This window comes from Lissotriton helveticus, chromosome 7 (genome assembly GCF_964261635.1).
Source record: "Lissotriton helveticus chromosome 7, aLisHel1.1, whole genome shotgun sequence".
NCBI classification, from domain to species: domain Eukaryota; kingdom Metazoa; phylum Chordata; class Amphibia; order Caudata; family Salamandridae; genus Lissotriton; species Lissotriton helveticus.
The window spans coordinates 126,904,463-126,924,416 of record NC_136068.1 but is presented as its reverse complement, the minus strand read 5'-3'; the positions used below and the strand labels follow the sequence as shown (position 1 = coordinate 126,924,416).

Genomic DNA, 19,954 nt, shown 5'->3' with positions numbered 1-19,954 from the left:
CAAAACAAGAGAGTAGTTACAGAACAATGCCTAGACCCATTAAGTTTACATCATACATTTACTTTGTCTAAAACAGCACCAAAATGAACACAATCCAATAACAAATGATTTTATCCCAGAACACTTCACCAATACTAAAGAGACACGGGCGAGTCTTAGTAAGGCAGTATCCCCAGCATTAGAAATATTTAAGTTTAAGGCCCAGGCCGCTGTATCAATTTCCCAACTGTACCCAACTGTATGTAAATCTATTTACTCATCTATTTACAAATGTGCTATGTATTGTTGCATTTTTAATGTATCTTTTATGGCTCTAAATGCGCCGAAATAAAGATTATGAATGAACACAATCCAATAACTTCAGAGTGTGTAGTACAATAGAATACATAAAGACTGTCAAAAATGATAAAAGGCCAGGTAATGCCATTTTTTTATTCCAATCCCAAGTTGAATGCAAGATTCCTCTTCTGTTCGGCGCAACCCAGTCCTTATATGTTATTAAGGGTAAACTCATCCAAAGTATTCCGTGCGGCTTTCCTGTCCCGCGCCCCGGTCCGATAAATCCGGAATGAACAGAAGAGGAATCTTGCATTCAATTTAGGCGGATTCTATTAAAAAGAAAAATGGCGATTAGTTGAATTGATTACAGATTGGAAAACAAGAGAACTAATTTGGTTGTGATATTTCGATCAAAGTTACAACAGTTTATGAGCCGTTAACAGGGAACTTTGGTACGGTTTTGGGATGGAACAGTAACATTTTGAGTCATCTTCTGAAAACTGGTGAATTGAACTTGAATATATTTTTAAGCTATACTGGTGATTTTGGACTGGATTATATCCGTAAAGCGCACCAACAGACTTTTTGTGAAAGCCCTGATGTCCCAGGATGGGACGAAACGCGTCGGCTGTTGAGTATATATTGATGCACGCCGAATTACAGCAATATATGGTCTAAAATAAAGAACAATCGTGATACAAGACTCGCCTGGAATACTGTTCTTGAGAATTTTAGTATTATTGTGACATTGGGTAATTGTGAATACATTTATTGAATAGCACGCTCCTCCCCAGTTGGGATTGATGTTAAGGCTTTAGAGGTTTAGGACGGTGCCTCTTAGGGAAGTTGAGCGGGATTAGATAATTTCTGCATAACATGATATGTTAAATAATTGCTCCTCGGTGCACTAGGGAGGTGACCCTTCATAGTCTCAATTTGTGATACCATTTTTTAATTCTACATAAGATGTTAAATTCTGCAAGCAGTGGTTTGTTTTTATAGTGCTAAGCACGGAAGCCTAATTTAAGTGGGTTTTTGTCTGCTGCACTGGTGTGAATTGCTACTGCTCCAGTATCATATTCAACAGGTGTGTCAAGAAGTGCCTTGCAGACAGCAGGAAAGAGATGTCCCACTCTGGATGTGAGCACTGCCCAACCTCCCAAACTGCCCACAGAGGTGAATCAGTTTCAATGTGTGTAACTTTGGTGCTACCCTAGTCGCAGTACCATGAGCTAAAAGCAGCCCATGTATACTCTAAGTACGGTATAAAACTGTTACAAAAGAAATAAAAAGTATTGACATTTTGCAGTTTTATGCAAGCTATGACTCAGACAGTGTTTGCAACTCTACGGATGTGGTGTTTGCTCATTACTTCCAAGGTAATGCCAATAGATCATTTTCTTTTCAAAAGCTTGTAGGCCAAATCCCAAGGTGGTTCGAAAGTATTCCATGGTTGTTTCACAAGTACCCAGTGGTGAAAAATACACAATACTATTCAAAAGCTCATTTGGTTCCGCTCTTTGCGCACCCCACAAAAGTGAATTCCAGTAATAAGGGCTCCAGTAGGCAAATCCTTTCCCAAAACGTTTCAATTAACCTTGGAAACCAAGCAGGAAAGTGATTCTTGCGAGATCCGGTGCAACAGGAATTAGACTGCTGCAGAGGGGGGCAAAGTCAACTTGCCGCTGTATCATTTCCAGTAGTTCTTAAGGGCAGCCCTTCAGCTGCTATACCTTTGGATAGGATGCAGTCCCTGTTCTGTTCTCCCACTTCCCTTTATTATACTGTCAATTCAGTGCAGTGGCACCAGCAGCCCCTTCCCTGGAGTCTTGTGTAAGGATTAAATGCAATATAGAGGAATCTTCCGATTTATAGACCGTGTTATTGTTCGCTGGATATCCTTAGATATTCACACTGCACATGTATCTGGAGGGAGCGTACATTTACTCAATCTTGGACTGGAGAGATGATGCAGATTTTCACAGGGGTGTTCCATGTCTCAAGCCCTCCCAAATTGCAGCGTTCCTCCTATCCAACACAAATCATTTTAGGTGTTAACGTTTACTATCTTACTCCACCAACAAATGTATTTAGCTGACCTCACTTGATGTGAGATAGATGCGTTCTTGCACTCTGCATGTGAAGTCTAGGAGATAAACACAAGACTACAACTACTGCAGCAGCTTGTGGACAGTGCTACCTACAGGAATTATGAGAGATGCAAGGAATCTTGGCCAATGTGCAATGTGCTATTTTTACTAATAAAAACAACAATTACTTCCCCTTTCACCTCCTGGCTCTTTTCTTAGTCTCTGTAACTAAGCTTGCTACAAATAACATCTCTGATCTGCTGAAAACAGATTTAATGAATTTTTGGGAAAAAACATCTGGGCCAGCTTGCTTTTTTGTATATTCTTCAACCATTGCAATTGCTCTGGATAGCAATATGCATGCGAATTCCAAGTACTGTATCCGTCTTCTAACCCAATGTTTAGTTGCACTTACTGATACATTCTCTGTGTCCTATTGCTCTTTATTTAGAGAAGAATCCGAAAAATGACTAAATAGCACTACAGATGCATATATTTAGCAAACTCCTGCCATCTAGTGTTGCTTTCCAGCATTTACAAGTTTTCTTCGAAGAAGACCTAGTCACAAGATGCAGTGCAATGACTCCTCTTGGTGTACTTTGTGCATGGGCACTGACTTCGTGTTAGACTGTTTTTTTCCCACCATTGGGTTCAGACGTGCATCAAGTGGGTTCAGAATTCATTGTGTCCTGAATGCCTTTTTGTCAGTCTTGTTCTGTTTCTTTTCAATCTCATCGCGTCCGATTCAAGCAAGCTCCAGCACTTTTGTACCCACCTAGAGCAGCGTAAAAGACTGCTGTCGATGCTCAGAGGTGTCCAGGCCCTCGTGCCCTTTTGGCGAAGAGAAATACAGTGCTTAATTTGAGCCAGTGGTTTCCAACACTTAATCATCAACACCGGTGCTATATGAGGAGATTAAGTAATTTGCCCAGAATCACAGGATGTTGAGCCGACGCCAAGACTCTTACCTTGTTCCCCAGCTCCGCAGTCTGCACCTCTGGCCATTATGCCACATCCTCTCCACACTTTCATGGTTAGTAGTTGGTTCTGTTTTAGGCGGCATTAATAGGAGAAATGAGCTGGTTCAAATGAACTAATGCAGTCCTTCTCCAGAAAATGGTGCGTGGGAAACGGAACTGACACCAGCATGCAACTTGTGCATGTCCCCCAACCACGACGACTCCTCGTCAGTCATGCCTCTGATCGAAGAAGACACTCATGTAGCAAAGAGACCAGTGCTGGCCACAGAGGAAAATGTCCCAGCAGAGCACTTTGGAAAGCGTGGATATCTTTGGGGAATAAGATCTTCTTGGCGCTTATGAAAATTAAAGCGCTGGCCCGCCTAGTCTACTAGCTACAAAACCAACACCCAGTCCGGAAACAGCATCCCCCGGAGAGTCGGACAACAAGATGGAGAATGTCGACACAGCTCTAGGATCAGCCCTCCCATCAACACCACGCCCAGGGTTGTGAGTTTGTCTTCGACCTCTAAATCCCATCTCTGCTTTGTAATCTACACAAATACTTGCCCTTATGGACTACAACATATAGGGATGGCTTGCAGAAAAGTTAAGATCTGGATAGGGAAACAACGGAGCACTGTAAGGTGCAAAAACACCACAACTAGAATTACTAATCATTACATCTTGAGTGGCCAGACAACAGTGGACTTAAAGTGGGTGGTGCTTGAACACTTGGATGAAAACACAAGGAATCCAGAGAAAGCATTCTTTGAGAAGGAGCACAGGTGGATTTACCACCTTGGCACCCATATCCAAGGCATACATTATGAGATTCCATGCATCTTAATGGACAGATAAAGGGTGGTCTTGAGGCACCTTAAGAGCCAGATTAGGTGATGTGCACGTCTATAGATGGGAGCAAAACAGAATGATGGATATAGGCAAAATCTGGGCATTGCACAACATATGCCATAATCAGAAATATTCAAGTACACCAGATGATATTTATAATAGGGATTCTCGTGAAAACTTCCCCAGTGGAGTGGAGTATAGTAAGAAACAGTCACCTGTAGAAACGCAATCATAGATACAAACTGGTGAGAAAATCCAGACAGTGAGAAGACTGAATAACTTATTTCCAAATATTGGAATTTATGCTTATATAATGAAAACACTTATTAGGCGAAGCACATTTAAAACTAAAACATCCAACCAACATCAGTGATATTTTTTGGGCATAAATGTTTTTTGATAGGATGTAGCATCAGTAAGGTGATAGTTACTAGCTTCACACCCTAATAATGGGTTCCGAAAACTAGCGTGAGAGTTTTTGGGTACTTTTTGGCAATAACAAAAAGAGGCAAAACGACCCCTTTGCGTATAATCGCGTCATCATATGCGATGACATAAGGACTCAGATCACCACAAACTAAGAAACAGCACTCTCCCGTATTTACTCAACAAGATGCAGGTAGCGGGGAGAGTTTATGTGAAACAATGGGCCTGGACCTTTGAAGAATTAAGTATAAATGAGTAAAACCCATCCAGCACAGCCATCCACTCTTCTTTCTGATACAATATACTTAATTGATGAGGTCATCGCCAGTAGGTTCTCACAGCAGGCTGTGACTACAAGGCCGAACCTTTCCTGCCTTCCTATGGGACCTGATATAAGAGGATTGAAAGTACCTGCATGTTTGTGTGTTGCAAAATTCATGAGAGATGAATGGGCAACCAGACTGTTGTTCCATTGTCTTTGGAAACACAGTCACTTCATGCTATGATTGCTGGCATGGAGTTAACTTTACGATGAATCACTGATACATAGTACACATCAGAATACGTTAGTGGAGAATGTATTGGCTAAGTCACAACAGTACTTGAATGGGATAGCATGGTGTCTTCCGCATGATACCAAAAACTAGGTTGAAGTGTTCACAAAACACATCACAGAAAACACAGATTAATGACCTTGATGGCAAACAACATGACTGCTGCTCTTTTGTCCTCCTACCCACAAGAACCATACTGTACCTCAGGAGGGTTCGTAGGAAGCGTGGAATGCGAGAATGAATGCATGGGTATGAATGGAATGGCACCGAGTATGGTGCATTGATACAGTAATTCCAAATAGGACTGCAAGTAGGGATCCAGTTACTCGGCCTGATGAAAGCCAACCAACCACTTCAGGTGTACTTAAGCTGAATCATCTAGACCTCAGACGCAGAAGTACATAATTTCCTCCAATATGATTGACCTGCGTTTTTACCCTTGCCAGCGGTTCTATGAAACAAATTAAAAATGCACAGAGATATTGCAGGATACCCCGCGGCAATTTTAATTATAGATCAGCCCAGAAGGCATCAAAGAGCACCCTTGAATTTCAAGGTTGAGCCCAGCTGTATACCCTCTTGTATCTGGGTGAGGACTTGATAATGAAGCATGACACTAGAGAAACCACAGTGAGTAAGAATGCTTTTTTGAAAAAACATGAGGAATGTCTTGGAGGGTACATTGTAGTTACTGTCCCAGAGAACAGTGCATTCACTCCCCTTTCATTTTCTGGTCCATTTCACCAAGCCAGGACCCCAAAAGAAGACCCACATCGATAAAGAGCACCGCTCCCGAGAGAATAGGACATCGAGCTCCAACAATAGACGCAGAGAAAATACAAGGCAAGGACTGCTGATTCAAGATCCGGTTAGCATCAGCAAAAAGTATCCAAACCGAGCAAGCCTTCACCCAAAGATGTCCAACCTGATAAGCCCTTGAGCAAGAGTAGTTCCAAGGGTTGCACAAGACCCCGTCAAAGCTGAACCATGATACAACATCGAAGCTGGAAGCCCAGCTGACCTAGCAGCCTCAATCAATGCCTATAGATGCAGATGTAGAGGGTTCAATCCTCAAGAGGCTCTAACAAGAACCGGACTCCAGGAAGAAGCGCCTGTTTATCCCTCCATTTACAGGCAAGTTCATGGCGAAACAGCCTCCACCGCTGGCTTTGTATGCCAATCCTCGAAAGAGAAGTCTGGCCTTCGAGGGGGGTCCCCGGGGGGGGGGAAGAGTCTTCCAAATCCCCTACTTCCCTGCCAGCACAGAAGAAGCGCTAGGACAAAGCCACCAGTCCCCTTCCTCTCCCACCACAGCGCCCATGCAGAGCCCTACTGCCTCCACCAGAGTCACTCAAGGTCCTCTCTTACCTACTCAGAGCCAGGTAAACCCTGCAGCCCTTTTAACCTTTAATGACAAACCCTCAGGCCAAATTCCAACTGATGATCCCTGGGATGGATGTAAAGTTGGTCCCCTCAAGTGACTCCGATCTAGACCATTGCCCAGTGAATGCCTCACTACTGGCTGGCACCTTGGCCTATCATTAGGTGGTTCACTGGGCCACAGCCTTTCACAAAAAGGACATACATGTCGACCAGGAACAGGATGACTTCCTTGCAGAGATGCTCTCTAAATCAGAGTGAATCATCATCAGCCCCATGCTAAAATCTGCTCCAGCTCACTTTAAGGAGCCTGTCACAGTAAGGGTAATAACCCAGAGAGTCGAAAAGAAGCTCAGACCCTCTCCTATGGCTCTTTAAAGCCCATCCGCGACTTAAGGAGGCCCTACAGCGTTACATATTATCAGAACAGTTTTGTATAACAACTGACTGCAAGATGCCATACTCCTCCTACAACAGGGCGATTTCAAACTGTGCTTGATCACAAGGACATTTGTTTCTACATATCCATCCAATGTACCTTCATTTTATCTGGAGCTGCTAGCCATTCGCTTAGCTCTCAAAGCATTCTTACCTCTAATTCTAGACAATGTAGTCCCCATCAAGACAGACTTCACGACCCCGTGTACTACGTACAGAAGCAGGGTGGCACACAATCCCTCAGCTGTCGCATTTAGGTCAGGGAAATTGGAATTGGCCTTTCCACCGTAACATTCACCTCATGGCGGAATGTCTCCTGGGCCTAGAAAACAACTTAGCAGACCTGCTAAGCAGGACACATTAACCCTTTGCGTGCTGGTGATGGAACCACTCCGTCCCCAGCCACGGACACGCTGTGCTAATGACGGAGTGGTTCCGTCACAACCCGGCCACCGCGCCTGCGCGGCATCAATTCCGCGCCTGCGCTGAGCATTCTATTGAGTAGGCGGGGCCGTGACGGAACCACTCGGTCACAAGCACAGCGCGCCCGTGGCTCGTGACGGAGTGGTTCCGTCACGAGCATGGCGGAGCCGCGCGGCCTCCCCTACCCCCAGGCCAAGGGGTTAATAAGCTCATGAGTGTAACTCCAACACAAAGTCCTACACAGGTACTTCCAATGTTGGGGCAGCCCACAAATATACCTGTTTGCCACCCCAGAAATGCTAAATGCCCAAACTTCCAGGTAACCACACCCACAATCCATGGGCAATGCACTATGGATGAATTGATCTGGGATATCAGCCTACACCTTTCAAACTGCTTACCTATGTGGTGAGGCAAACCATCACTAACCCTAATTCTAGTAGCCCCAACCTAGGTCAAATAACCTTGGTACTCCACCCTTCTGGAGCCATCAACACTTATGAGAGACTCCCGCTCAGACCGGACCATCTCACAAAGAAGTATGGCCAATTGACACATGATCCCGTCCAGCTTCACCTTAAGATTCGGCTACTAAGGTTTGACCTTCCATGGGAAAGTATATTCATCTAAAAGGAATTTACCCCAGAACATGAGCTTGTTATGCAGCAAAATAAAAAAAGGTTTGTACGCCACTGCATTTCTAAGAATCTAGACCTCTTAAAAGCCTACTACATGATCTTATCGACTAACATTTGTATTTGCAAAAAGCAGGTACTGCCTACACCTCCATTCGCCTACATGTAGTTGCAATTGCAGTCTATAAGCAGAACGAGCAACACTTGTTTCACTTTATAATTCCAGTTGTTAAAGCTTTCATAGAGGGTCTCAAGAGAGTGCTATCCTTTAGAGTGCCTCCTGCTCCCATGTGGAATCTCAATGTAGTCCTCACCATGCTCATTAGACCACCAGTTGAACCTATGCATTAATGCCCGCTTCAATTCCTCTCCTGGAAGGTGACCTTCTTGGTAGCCCTTACTTCACTTGGACGCACGGCGAAGTACCAGTGCTCATCATTCATCTAAATCCACAAGGCTAGGATTGCTCATTGAACTAATTCTAACGAAGCCCTCTTAAATTGTATCATCCTTCCGCCTGAACCAAAACAGAGTTCCACATTTTTTCTCCAGCACCAAATGTTGTTGCAAGAAGAGCACTCCACACATTAGATGTCAAAAGAACTCACATGTGCTTTAATGACAGGACCAAGTCATTCTGTGAATCCGTTCTGCTCTTTGTTTTCTTTGCAAAGTGTCGGAAAGAGCATACCATCTCCAAGGTAGGAACACCTATTTGGATAGTTAAATGTATTCTGATATACCATCATTAGGACAAGAACATTCTACATGGTCAACCCACGGACCATTCCATCCGCAAAAAAAAAAAAAAAAACCAGACACGGCCTTCCTAGGAAACATCCCACTACCAAATATTTGTAATACAGCCACCTGGTCAACACCACACACCTTTACCAAGCACTACTCTCGGATACCTGATTCGGTTCGGGCTAGTTCGCGCTATATAAAAAAACTCTACAAAAAACTCTACTACTATGTGGAAATCTTAGCCTGCTAATATACCACAGTGAACCAAACTGTGTTAAGGAACTTGTTTCAGAAATCAGTATCATTCACCCGCTAGCGACTGCCTATGGAGGGCACTGCTTTACAGTATCTTCTAAACAAGTGTATCTGCAGCCACACATGCTATGAAATTAAAATGTTACTTACCCTGTAAGCATCTGTCCATATAGTGTAGTGCTGTAGGTTCACATTCGCTCAGCTTCCTCCATGGAAGCCTATCCCTACTGCATAGCTCTTGCTTTCTGTATTTAATTACATTTTGTGCTTGATGCCCCACTTTTATTTTGACACTATACATACTATCACTGGGTGAAAATAACCAAGTATGGAGTTGTTGCCAATGAGCAATGTACTCCAAGAATGGGCGAGTCGCACTGCATCCCATGACTTGAGAGACTTCTTCGAACAAAAACACATTGAAAATGTCAGAGTCCAACATTAGATGACAGGAGCAAATGAATATCCAGCACTACACAATACGAACAGATGCTTACGAGTTGAGTAACATTTTCTTTACTGACTCTCCGACTGTTGCTGATCCAAGTAGAAAACATGTCAGTATAAATGTCCCCACTTCACGTTCATACACAGCACACTAATTAGCACTGCATGTTTCAGTATACCAGGGCTTGCTCCATGCTCTCCATTTTTTCATGTGTGTAAGGAATTTCTATCCGGAGAATTAACAATCTCCTCATTGGCACAGGAAGTGATGACGCTGCTCAGAACTAGAAGGCTTTCAAAGAAATAGCTTTCCAGCCTTATGCTTCGAGCATCTTCACTGGTTTAACACATACTGGGTAGGAGACTCTCGGGACGTAGAGGCTACAACTTAACATCATTATTTTATATTGCTTGAGATTGGAAGGAGGGAATTCTTGGCAGGGGGGGGAATAGCTGGACAGTCTTGAGCATTTCTCTACCCGTAGCCATGTATGAGGAAGAAATTAATGGTCGTTAATCAACTATGTGGTAAAACACAGAGGATTATTATGTGCACATTTAGTGTATACATACCTGATGGAAGTGACTGCACAGTATCCATCTATGGGAGCCTAATATTGTGCTTTTGTAAGTTCTTTTTTTTTATGTCCTCACTAGTAGTTTGCAAAGCAGACTGTTTAGCGGTTAAAGAGCCAGGTTTTAATCATGTGAAATGCTCAATGCTGTCAGTCAGTGCTTCCATGTGACACACAATTTTACCCAATGTGGTAAAACGATTGTCTAAGCGTGTTGAAAAAGTGCAACTAGGTACTGCGTCAAGACCTGAAGTCGTAGTAGATTTCATTGTTTTCTTTCACAAAAACCTATAAAGCCTATTCTGGTGTGCCTAATGCCCAAGACATATTATTATGGGTCAAGGGCAACGTGCCTGCAAGTTTATTTTGTCTTCTTGAACCTCAGCCACGCACATCGCGCTGCGCGTTAGAAGCGGGCTGCCACTGGCTACTTCCAATTTTAAAAACGCCCGTTTTGTCGCTTTGTTTAAATCCTGATTAGTCCGTTTTTCCCCTGATTTTAAAAAACATAGTTAGAACTGTTAAAATATTTTACTGTCCCTTACCTGTGCTTCTTTTGCCACGGACCGCTTTCTTGCACTGTGGCACTACGCCACTCTCACTGCCACTTGGGCAGCCCGGTCCCAGCGCTCTGTTGACCTGGGGGCCATCTTGGGTGGGGCGAGCTAGTCGCTCTTCAGCTACTGGCTGAAGCAGAGCACGTGGACTCGCTAGAGGCTGCACTCAGAGCAGTACTTAATGCGGGTAGGTGGAAATCTCATTCCTTCTTGAACCTCAGCCACGCACATCGCGCTGCGCGTTAGAAGCGGGCTGCCACTGGCTACTTCCAATTTTAAAAACGCCCGTTTTGTCGCTTTGTTTAAATCCTGATTAGTCCGTTTTTCCCCTGATTTTAAAAAACATAGTTAGAACTGTTAAAATATTTTACTGTCCCTTACCTGTGCTTCTTTTGCCACGGACCGCTTTCTTGCACTGTGGCACTACGCCACTCTCACTGCCACTTGGGCAGCCCGGTCCCAGCGCTCTGTTGACCTGGGGGCCATCTTGGGTGGGGCGAGCTAGTCGCTCTTCAGCTACTGGCTGAAGCAGAGCACGTGGACTCGCTAGAGCCCTTAATAAATTGTAAGGATATGACGCGCAGCGTGTACGCGCATCGTGGGCGCCGTAGTAACGCCGGAGTCACGCCAGAGTCCAGCCCGTCTGCGCCCGTCCGCGCTAAGGACGCGCTGGGCGGCTGGACTCTGAACCATGACTCTTACAGACCTTCCCCCCATAGTTATTCCCTTCAGGAAATGCTGCGCCTAAAACCTCGCATTTTGGGATGTATGCATACTTTTGAACCTGCTGACTTTCTCACCCCTCTACATTGTGGCTGCTATCTTAACCCTAGGTCCATCAATCCCCTCCAACACTCTTCCTCTGATCACTTGGACTCTAGTAGACCTAGGAGCATGGGAGTAGAAGGCATTCTGATTAATGCCCGCTCCCTTGTTAAAAATAAGATACTGTTCAGGGAGATGGTTTCGGATAGAACGCCTGACCTTGTATTTGTCACCGAAACATGGGCTAAGGAGTCGTCTGGTCCTGATTTAATTGAAGCAGTCCCGGAGGGGTACTGCTTGGCTAGACTTGATAGGCAGGGCCGAGTGGGAGGGGGCATAGCGATCCTTCATAAAGATCATCTACAATGTCATATTGTACCCATCCCTGACTTCCCAGAGTGTTTTCAAGCACTTCATTTCACTATCAAGGAAGTACAGCGCCCTTTCCTCAATGGTATCCTATTATATCGACCACCAGGCCCGCGAACTGGCTTTATTTCCAGTCTCCTGCAGGTTCTGGAACCATACTTTGGTCGGGAGAATTTTACCATCCTTGGCGATTTTAATTATCACCTAGAACGACATGATGTTTCCGATACTTTAAATCTTACTGAAGGGCTGGCGTCCTGTGGACTTGTGCAGTTAGTCCAAGGGGCTACTCATCGGGCGGGCCATTTGTTGGACGGAATTTTTTCAAATGACGTCCGCCTTACCACGAAGGATCCACTGCACTTGTCCTGGTCTGACCATCTTGCAGTACCATTTCACCTGCAGTATGATGGGGAGGAAGGAGGCAAAAAGGGAAATCACGTTGTGGAAACGGCAAGAAACTTCAGGAATATTCACAGTCACTCGTTTGAGCCCTGGGCTGTTAACCTTTCTACCACCGGCATGGATAATGTACAGACCGCAGTTGGTCATTTTGAGTATGTTATCACTGAGGCTCTGAATGAACTGGCCCCTACACTGACCCGCCGTCGAGCTAGGAAGAAACCATCCGCCCCGTGGTTCTCCGACTCCCTCAGGCTTCTCAGACAAGAGGTAAGGAGGAAGGAGAGGCTGTGGCACTCCAGCTGGGACCTTAAAAATAAGGAGGCCCACAAACTCCTTATTAAGAAATATAAGGCTGAGATTGTGCAGGCTAAACAGGATTACTTTGTGACCCTGACAGCCTCACTTTCCTCACCGAAGGAGCTTTTTAAAATTGTTGATTCCCTCGTCAATTTACAGGCCCCTGACCCTGTCGTACCTTCGCAGGACTTATGCGACAGGATTGCCTCTTTTTTCCACACGAAGATAGAGGACATCCACCTAGCTCTTGAAAAACAAAGAGCCTGCATCAGTGTGTCTACTGTCACGGCTGAGATAAACACGCCAACCACTGACTCCTCCTCATTGGGTTCCTTGGATTCTTTTCCACCTCTTATTCTTGAGGATCTTGAATTCTTGACTAATAAAATCAAATCCGGTTCTCCTATGGATACTTGCCCACTAAAAATCATTAAGCAGTGTCGGGAGACCCTTTTACCACCGCTGCTGGAGATAATGAATCTAGCTATAAGAAATGGTGTCTTCCCGTTGGAGTGGAAGAAGGCAGTGGTAAAACCACTGCTAAAAAAGGCCTCCCTTGACCCGGAGGTCTTAAAAAACTTCCGCCCAATTTCGCTGCTCCCCGCTCCGGCTAAGATGCTTGAAGTTCATCTGAACAAGCACCTTGCGGCCTTCGTGGAATGTTCGGGCTGTTTGGACTCCTCTCAGCATGGACTCAGGAGGGAACATAGTACCGAGTCGGCCCTCACCATTGTCCTCGATAACATCCGTAGGACAGTGGACGGGGGTCAGACCACCCTCCTGGTCCTTTTGGATCTGACTGCGGCCTTCGACACCCTCTCTCCCTCAGTACTTACATCTCGTCTGAGGGATGTGGGGGTGGGGGTGGCTGCTTTGGATCTACTGACCTCCTTCCTTGCTGGGAGGGAGCAAAGAGTCAAACTGGGTGAGTTTCTATCTCCATCCCGACCTGTGCTATGTGGGGTCCCTCAAGGGTCGGCTCTTAGTCCGACCCTATTTAACATCTATGTGACCCCACTGGCCAGACTTATAAGATCTTTCGGGATGGAGGTAGTTTCCTACGCTGATGACACCCAAATCCTCGTCTCTCTCTCCCATTCAGATGTGCAGACCGCCTCCAAGTTTAGATCTTGTATGGAGGCGGTTGGTCACTGGATGATTCAGAACTCCCTTAAACTGAATGGAGAGAAGACTGAGGTAATGGTGTTTGGAGGGAACAACAACATCTGGTCAGATAGTTGGTGGCCTAACTCACTTGGAGCTTGTCCTTCCCCCACCATTTCGGCCAAGAACTTGGGGGTGATGATTGATCCAGCTCTGGACATGAATGGACAGGTGAGCAGAACCATCTCCACCTGTTGGGGCCTAATACACACCCTGCGGAGGATCAGGAAATATCTTTCGCTCCAATCCAGAAAGCAGGTAGCTGTGGCTCTAATAGGCTCGCGGCTAGACTACTGTAATGCGCTGTATGCGGGGCTGAATAAGAGCCTGCTGCAGCGCTTACAGGTGGTCCAAAACGCCACGGCAAGATTTGTCCTGGATGCCCCCAGACGTACATCGGCTACGTTAGCCAGGAAAACATTGCACTGGCTTCCGGTAGAACACCGTGTACGGTTCAAGGTCCTGTGTATGACATATAGAGCCATCACAAATAACAGTGACCTGGGAGTAAGCTCCATCGTTTCCAACTACATCCCTGGAAGGAACTTGCGTTCCTCCGGGAAACTGCTTCTGTCAGCCCCTCGTATAAGAAAAGCCAAATGGGGTGGCAGGGCTTTTTCCACCCTTGCCCCCAAATGGTGGAATGAACTCCCTCTCGACCTTAGGTCCCTACCCACTTTACAGGCATTTCGTGGTGCACTTAAAACTCGCCTCTTTCTGCAAGCTTATGTGTAGTGGATGAATGGTTTTATTTTCTGATTTTATTGTTAGGCGCCTTGATACCTTCGGGTTATTGTTTTGCGCGTTATAAATTATTTTCATTCATTCATTCATTCATTCATTGCAGCTAAACCCTTTAGCAGTCAGTTGACATCCATATGTATAAGATGTTCAAAATGGTATATATTACTCGTTAACGCAAAGCGTTTACGGTTATGACAAGGAACTACCCTGCAGTGTAAGCTCAGCTTGCATTAATAACAGTGATTCCAATATATTAAAAGAACAAGGATTGGCAAAGTAAAGTAAGAGACATTCACTGCAAGCCTTTTTGGCATTGTAGGTGCTTTTTTTGTTTTGGTATTTTTTTGCAAAAATCTCGGGGAAGCTCTGTACCCACATTGATCTAAAAAAAACAACAAAGAAATTAGCTAAAACCCTAAAAATGCTTTTGCTCTCAAAAAGCAAAGATTGCTATTGTAGTCCCTGGCATTTAAGGGAACTACTTTGTGTGTGGATATAGTCTTTGTGAAAGGGAAGAAGGCTGTGACATGAGCGAAGTCAGCTAATGGCTGAAGTGGGTGACCCATTGAGCTATACCCCAATTACCATATGTCCATTACAATATGATGTAAACGCAAAGGGCACAATAAGAGATCAATGGATGAAAAAGGCCAACGCTGTATCTAAAAACACCACTTCATGTTTACAAAATATAACAATTTGAGCTATTTGGAATGATCTTTTAATATAAGTGTTAGACGGACCGGGAGGGTCGGCCGAGGATAAGGGGAGAGGTCTCCGGGGAGAGCCGTCTCCAGTGAATCGTACAGACAAGTAACTTCCCCCCCACAGACGGACACCACACAATGATAAAGTTCAACGATACTTTATAGGTAATTCTCAAGTACGGTAGAATGGTACAAGGAGGTCTGGACTCCGGGGTCCCCTCTATTCTGGTCTCTGTTTGGGAAAAGGGTAGCGGGACAGTCTTGTTACCAAAAAGATGGAAATAGCTCTCAATCCTCGAGCTCGGTGGTGTAGATGAACGGGCCGCGGCGGAGCCAGCAGGTCCCGAGATGGATGAAGGCAGACGACGGTCCGCGGCAGAGCCAGCAGGTCCCGATGAAGGTGGTGGTTACAAACGGTCCGCGGCCACGCCAGCAGGTCCCGACGAAGATGAAGGATAGGGTGGTTCCCAAAGCCGCGGCAGCGCCAGCAGGCAAGACGAAGGTGCACAAGACAGAGCTACGGCAGCGCCAGTAGTCCGTCAAGGATGAGTTCTTCTTTGCGTCTCTCGACTCCAAGATACAACTGCCGTCCTGCTCTGGAGCTGCCCCAGTTATAGGGCTGGTGTGCTTTGATGTCCGGACCCTCGCACTTGGAGGTCGGGAGGTCCGGGATGAGGGGGTTCAGACACCCAGCAGGGGGGTGGAGCCAGCGCCCGGGGAGGCGATGGGCGAGCGGTACTTTGCGGGGGAGAGCCATCGACACCTCTTGCTCCCATTGACTGACCAAGTAGCCCGCTCACCTCCTGGGTGGATGTTGGTGCCGGAATGTCTGAGGCCTGGCCGGGCCCAGGGTTGAGGTCGATCGGGGGCCAGGCGGCCTCGTGGTGGAGTGTCCAAGATGGCGCCCAGGATGGGCGCGCAGGCCGGTAGTGGGTCGGCCTACGCGGTCAACAGGTTCGAGTGTAGGGGTCCCTGCGGGGACGGTGGACGTGCAATGGTGGTGTGTGGTACTTGTGTGGCTGGTTCGGGCCTGGTTGGGCCGGGGGAGAGCGGCCCTTCATGTGGCCTGTCCAACATGCGTCCCCCCCAGCTGAAGGCGGGGAGAGTTACCCATTCTCTTGGGGACTCTTCTCGTCGAGGCGGAAGAACCGGGACAGGCCATCTGCGTTGGCGTGATCTGGCCCAGGCCGATGTTCAACTGTGAAGTCCATCCCTTGTAGGGAGATGGACCAGCGTAGTAACTTCGGGTTTTCCCCCCGCATCTGCATCAGCCACTGCAGGGGTCGGTGGTCGGTCTGTACCCGAAAGGGTGTGCCAAAAAGGTAGGGCCGGAGCTTCTTGAGGGCCCATACCACCGCAAAGGCCTCCCTCTCTATGGTGCTCCAGCGTTGTTCCCGTGGTAGGAGTCGCCGGCTGATGAAGGCCACCGGCTGATCACGGCCTTCGGTGTCCACTTGAGACAGGACTGCCCCAATGCCATGGTCGGAGGCATCCGTCTGGACGATGAACTCCCGGCTGTAGTCGGGGGCCTGGAGCACAGGGGCGGAGCACATGGCGGCTTTCAATTGTTCAAATGCAGCTTGACACTCTGGGGTCCAGTTGACTTTCTGGGGCTGATTTTTTGACGTGAGCTCTGTGAGGGGCCTCACGATAGTACCATAGTCTTTCACGAACCTTCGGTAATAGCCTGTGAGGCCCAGGAAGGCCCGTACCTCGGTCTGGGTAATGGGGGGCTGCCAGGACTGGATGGCGGCAATTTTTAGCTGCAGAGGGGCCACCAGGCCGCTTCCCACCTGGTGCCCGAGGTAGGTTACAGACCCTTGCCCAATTTGACATTTGCTGGCCTTGATCGTGAGGCCAGCTTGCTGAAGGGCGTGCAGCACTGCTCGGAGGTGGCGGAGGTGCTCGGACCACTGGTTGCTGTATACAGCGATGTCGTCTAGGTAGGCGGCGCTGAATCCTTCGAGCCCCGCCAGGACATGATTGACGAGTCGTTGGAATGTTGCTGGGGCATTCTTCATGCCGAAGGGCATGACTGTGAAATGGTAATGGCCATCGGGAGTGGAGAAGGCAGAACGTTCTTGTGCCCGGGGTGTGAGGCCGATTTGCCAGTAGCCCGCCGTTAGGTCGAAGATACTGAGGTAGCGGGCAGCTCCCATGCGGTCGATTAGTTCATCTGCCCGGGGGATGGGATGTGCGTCTGTCCTGGTGACCGCATTCAAGCCCCGGTAGTCGACGCAGAACCGGAGTTCTGGTGTGGTGCCGGGGGCAGCTGCTTTGGGGACCAGTACTACAGGGCTGGCCCAGGGGCTGTCTGAGGGCTCGATGACCCCGAGCGTGAGCATTTTGGCTACTTCCTCCTGGATGCAGGCCCGTACCCGATCTGGCACGCGGTAGGCCCGGTGGCGGATAGGGGGGCTGTCCCCCGTGTCCACATCGTGCGTACACCAGGAAGTGACACCTGGGGTGAGGGAGAACAGGCTGGCGAATTGTGACAGGAGAACTTGGCACTCCTGGCGTTGCTCTCGGGTGAGGGCCTCTGAGAGTCGGACCCCCTCTACGGAACCATCTTTCTCCCGCGTTCGTAGGAGGTCCGGGAGGGGCTCGGAGTCCTCTTCAGCCCCATTGTCTGTGGCCATCAGGAGGCTGAGTTCTGTCCGTACAAAGTGCGGTTTCAGTCTGTTAGCGTGGAGGACCCGGAGGGGGTTCCGGGAAGATTCCAAGTCGATGAGGTAGGTAGCCGGACCCTTGCGCTCGACCACTTTGAAGGGCCCTGTCCACTTGTCTTGTAGGGCGCAGGGTTCGGTGGGGGACATCACCCATACCTGTTGCCCAGGTTCAAATTCGATGGAGGAGGCATTCCGGTCATACCACCTTTTCATGTCCTCTTGACTGGCCTCTAGGTTGGCTTTTGCTAGTCCTCGGAATCGCCGGGTCTGGTTGCGGAGTGTTAGGAGGTAGCGAAAAACATCTGGTGGGTTCTTTAGAGGGGGCATCTCCCAGCCTTCCTTAACTAGGCTGAGCGGCCCGCGCACGGGGTGCCCATATAGCAGTTCAAATGGGCTGAAGCCCAGGGACTTCTGGGGGACCTCTCGATATGCGAAGAGGAGGCACGGCAGCAGCACATCCCACTGGCGACGGAGGGGCTCTTCCAACCCCCCGATCATCCCTTTGAGCGTGCGGTTGAACCGCTCAACGAGGCCGTTTCCTTGAGGGTGATAGGGGGTCGTGAACCGGTAGGTAACCCCGCACTGTTGCCAGAGAGATTTCATATATTTCGAAATAAAGTTCGTGCCTCTGTCACTGACGACCTCCCGGGGGAAGCCCACCCGGGAGAAGATCCCCATCAGAGCCCGGCCGACTACCGGGGCTGTCACAGTCCGCAGGGGAACAGCCTCCGGGTAGCGGGTGGCGTGGTCCACTAGCACCAGGATGAATCGATGGCCTTGTTTTGTGCGCGGGTCCAGGGGCCCTACGATATCGATTCCGACCCTCTCGAACGGGGTGGTGACCACGGGAAAAGGTTGCAGGGGGGCTTTCAGTTTGCGGCCGCTCTTCCCACTGGCTTGGCACGTGGGGCAAGATCGGCAATGCTGGTGTACATTGTCCCTCATTTTGGGCCAGAAGAAGTGGGTCACCAGGCGGCTATAGGTTTTGTCTTGACCCAAGTGCCCTGCCAGGGGGACATCGTGGGCCAGGTTTAGTAGAAAGTCTCTAAAACGGAGGGGTACCACTAGGACTCGGCTGGCCCCCAGCTCCGCGATTCTTTGCTCACTGTACAGCAGATCATTGTCCCAGTAGACCCAGTGAGTTCCGGAGGTATCCCCTGCGCTTTGGGCTAGCGCTTGCTGGCGGAGTCCCTCGAGGGAGGGACAGGTCTTTTGTTCTTGGCGGAATTGTTCTTGCGTGGGCCCCCCCTCTTGAGGCCACTGGTCGAGGTTAGCGAGGTCTGGAGGTTGAGCTGGTTCGGGGGGGACGTCACGGTCGGTGGTTTCGGCGGGGGCGACCGGAGGCGGTGGCGCCGGCCATTCGAGTTCCTCTGGGCGGTTGTTGGCACGGGCGGTCATGGACCGGGTGGTGACGCACGCCCAGTCCGGGACGCCCAGCATCCCCAGGTGCTCTTTTCGTTCGACTGCTGCCCATGGAGAGCTTTCCAGGTCATTACCCAGGAGGCAGTCTACGGGGGCATCATCTCGGACCGTCACCTTCAACATGCCGGAGACCCCTCCCCATTCGAAGGGGACGCAGGCCATCCGACACAGACTTTCTGAGTTATCGGCTGAACGTACAGGGCAGAGAATGTTTGGTAAGTATTGTTCGGGGGTCACCAGGTGACAGCGGACGGCTGTTACGCTGGCCCCAGTGTCACGAAGGGCTTCAGCCCGGCGTCCATTGATGCCCACCCATTGGCTGTACTTCTGGGTATTAGCGGGTAGGGGGACCCGCGGGACCATGTCTCTCCCCCCTAGGCAGGCGAGAGCCATGGCGGCTGGCTCCCATTCTTGGTGTTCCTGTTCATATTCTTCTTGTTCCTCTGAGATCTGTTCCTCCCCCAGAGCAGCAGCGGCTACTTGGCGGGGTCTTGGGCTCTGGTACTGGGGGCAGTTTGGGTCGTTTGCACAGTGTCCGACTCGTTGGCATCGATGGCAGGTAACATTGGCTCGATGTCCCGGTCGCGCTGGGGTGCTGCCCCGGTTGGCCGGGGGGGTGGGGCTGGTAGTGAGGGTGACCGGAGCGTTGCTTCTTCCGCGTCCTTGGCCTCCACCTCCTCGGGGACGGTGCTGACCATTGTTGTTCCGATTCTGTTCGGAGGGCCCATTTCGACTCACTCGGGTGATCTCCCACCGGTCTGCTTCAGCTGCGAGCTGCCGGGGATCCGTTAA

General features: G+C 48.7%; 1 protein-coding gene across 1 annotated transcript in view; it reads right to left on the bottom strand.

The window, feature by feature from the left end:
- The window catches only part of ARFRP1 (ARF related protein 1), a 62,770-nt gene that overhangs the window by 39,877 nt on the left and 2,939 nt on the right, over positions 1–19,954 (bottom strand). The gene's annotated exons all lie outside the window — the stretch shown is intronic.